Source organism: Tupaia chinensis, unplaced genomic scaffold (assembly GCF_000334495.1).
Source record: "Tupaia chinensis unplaced genomic scaffold, TupChi_1.0 Scaffold142270_1, whole genome shotgun sequence".
NCBI lineage: Eukaryota > Metazoa > Chordata > Mammalia > Scandentia > Tupaiidae > Tupaia > Tupaia belangeri.
This window is the reverse complement of record NW_006202119.1, coordinates 63,478-66,881: the sequence shown is the minus strand read 5'-3', so window position 1 is coordinate 66,881 and position 3,404 is coordinate 63,478. Positions and strand designations below refer to the sequence as shown.

The 3,404-nt window shown below is 40.6% G+C and overlaps 1 protein-coding gene across 5 annotated transcripts in view; it reads left to right on the top strand.

The window, feature by feature from the left end:
• The window catches only part of PFKFB1 (6-phosphofructo-2-kinase/fructose-2,6-biphosphatase 1), a 129,690-nt gene that overhangs the window by 78,306 nt on the left and 47,980 nt on the right, over positions 1-3,404 (top strand). The window lies entirely within an intron of this gene.

Below are 3,404 nucleotides of genomic sequence, written 5' to 3'. Positions count from 1 at the left end.
TTGTTTTCTCAATCTTCTTGATACTTTTTTCTAGGTCAGATGTTTTCTCTTCTACATTAGAGATTCAATCTTCTGCCTGGTCTAACTTACTTTTAATACTTTCAAGGGAGGTTTTGATTTCCTGTATCACATTCTTCAATCCTAAAAATTCCACCTGGTTCTTGTTTAAGGTATCCATTTCTTCCTTCAAGTCATTAAAGGACTTCCTCATCTCCTGGAGCTCCATGTCTCTTTTCTCTTCCATATCAGTTAGTTTAGTCACTACAAATATTTTGAATTCCTTATCAGACATGTCCACAACTTCCATTGTGTTGACTGTGGGTGATGTTGGCTTGATGATTTCCCTTGAGGGAGAGGCCTTTTGTTGGTTGCTCATATTTCTTGAGCCTCTGCAATTGTTCCTAGTCATCAGGTAATCTATAAGTTTCTTTCTAACTTATTTAAGGTATCTCTGATTGTTAAAAGTTGTACACACTTAGAAAATTGATGATTTCTCTTATGGTTGGCCTACCTGTTGCTCACAATTACCATTAACTGTTGCCACTAGCCCTGGATGGCCCAAAGTCCTCGCTGTTTCTAAGGAGTGGTGAGCCTCCAACTGACCTAATAAGCAACACCCCAAGAGCAACGAAAAACAAAACGAAAGAAGGAAATCCCGCAGTGTTCGTTGTGCTGCACGCTATTCAAATCACCAAAATTCAAAGAATCCAAAGGCTAGTGGAAAAGGGTCAGAAGATGAGTGACAGGACCAGGTTGGTCGGGACTGTAACCTCAGTCCGCCTGGTGCCCAGAACCTCTGGCCAGCTCGATCCGGATTGCAGGTGGGGTAGGATGGGAGTCCACCTTAAAGTCCCAGACAACCAACCTGGGGTCCAAGGAGGAGGAACAGTGGGGATGCGTGGAGATTCAGAAGGGTCGGGCCTGCAGCCTCAGTCCACCTGGTGTCCCAATGCCCTTATTATTTTCATAACCTTCTGTGATACCAATTATCCAGTGGGAGTTCACCTTAAAGTCCCAGACAACCAACCTGGGGTCCAAAGCGGAGGAACGGTGGAGATTCGGAAGGGTTGACAGAACAAGTTTTGAGAACAGATTTATGAAGGAGAGTATCTCTGTTTTTGTAGCAGGTTCAGTGAGTTGTCAAAATTTCTCTGGGCCTTACAGTAGTCAGATGTTTGACTACTATGCACCTGGACATGTCGAGGCAGTGGGTGCCTCCTGAGCAGCAGGATGAGAAATTAAGATAAAAGAAAAAGAGAATAAGAAACAAAAATAGGAAAATAAAACAAAGAAAAAAGGAAGAAAGAAAAATAACAGAAGAAAGGAGAAAACAAAAAAAGAATAAATAAAAATAGAATGAAAACTGCACAACATGGAAGGAGATGGGCAATGGCTGGGAACTTCTCAGTAGTGATGCTGGGCCCATGAAAAGGCAGCACAGCACACACCTGAGATGGAGATGTCTGGGATTGCCCTGTCCTATGTGGTGGAGGGGGGAAAATTGGCAAGAGAAAGGCTCGGGGATTTTTTTTTTTTTTTTAGTTAGAGAAGAGAAAATAAGAGGACAGAGATTTTCTCTACCTTTTCTAGTTTCCAGGGTCTGAAAGGAGAAAGGGCAGTAGCTGGGTGCTTCTCAGTAGTGAAACTTTGCCCAAAAAAGGACAGCACATGCCTGAGATAGAGATGCCTGTGGATGCTGTCTTTTTCTGGTTTCTGGGGTCTGGAAACAGAGGGTCATTGACTGGGCACTTCTCAGCAGTGATGCTGGGTCCATAAAAGAGCAGCACATGCTTGATACCCCCTTCTTGTATTCTAAGTATATACATATTACACTGTTTAATATTGTCTTGTAGTGCTTGGATGTTTTGTTCTGTTTTCTTTTCTTAGTCTTCTGCACATTTCAGTTTGCATAATTTTTTTTTACTTTTTACTGTTTTTGGCATAGAGTGCGTGCACTCTCTCGAGTGAGGCTGAGAGAGACAGAGAGACAATGATAAATCACCCTCTGGGGGGATATCTCTGTCACAGTAACTTTTTCTTCATTCTCCTCCTGGGATTGAGGCATGCACCTATACACACCCAACGTGAGTAATAGGCCAGGTCCAGGACTGAAACCACGGTCAGCCGTGTGGGTGTTCAGTGACTTAACCACTGTGATACCTGCTGGCTCTAGTTTGTGTAATTTCTATTGACTTATCTTCAAGTTCATTGACTGTGTTGAGTCTACTGATGAGCACATTGAGGACATTCTTCAGATCTGTTACTGTATTTTTCTTTTTGCATTTACATTTGACTATTATACTTTCCATCTCCCTACTGAAATTACCTATCTGATCTTACATAAATACCTTTCCAATGGAGTCTTTAACATATTAATCATAGCTGTTTTAAATTGCTCGTCTGATAATTCCAACACCTACCTCATAATTGAATCTGATCCTGATGATTTGTCTCATCAGATTACTTTTATTTCTTACCTCAATTTCTCTCTTTACGCTACCCTCTGGGGATAATGTTTCTTTTGCATTTTTTATAGGCATATTCCATTATTACTTTTACTAATTTTTTTTAGCCTAGTAGTGGAAAATAGGGGACTAGAGTCATTTTATGCTGTGCTGATAAATTCTCAGTCTTAGGTAGGCTACTCTGAGTGTTGAAAGCATTACCTTCACAAGTGTTCCTGCCCTTCCTCTAAATGTAATGCTGGTCCTAGTACATCTTTCTGTCCTTCCTGAGTTAAAATGCTTCTGTTTTTATCTCCCAGCTATAGTTGTATTCCACCAGTACCTTCAATTTCTGTTGCCCTTCCTTCTTTATATTGGGACCTTACCCCCCCCCTCCCTTAGGAGATATAAGATATTGATCTGGGCAGAGTTTCAGTGATGGCCATTCCTCTCTGCCAGCTGCTGTGAGTTTCTGCCACTGCTCTCAAACTACAGTTGTTGTTGCCTTTCACCCTAACATTAAGGTTTTTCTTTCATAGAAAATACAAAGAAATTGGGCAAAATTTTGGCAATGGCTACTATTTTGTCCCTTTGCTAAGTGAGAACTACAGAATATTTTTCTCAAGATTATTCTATTTTCCCTGTCAGCACCTGGTGGAATTCTTAGAGGCAGATTCTGCAAAAGGATACAAATCATCTATGTCTACAGCCTCCATAGGCTTCACACTCTCATACCAGCCTACAACTAGCTTTTAGCAATTCACTAGTAAGTTTGAGCTGAATTTTCCTATGAGTTTATATGTTGTTTAGTGGTATCTGCACCAGAGAAACAAATGTCAGGATCCTGTTGCTTCCTGCAAATGCCTGTTTCTATAGGTTTGAAGTTATCTTTTCACTGGAACTTCAGTTTTATGATGAGGTTTTTTTTTTTTTTTTTTTTTTTTTTTTTTTTTTTTGTTG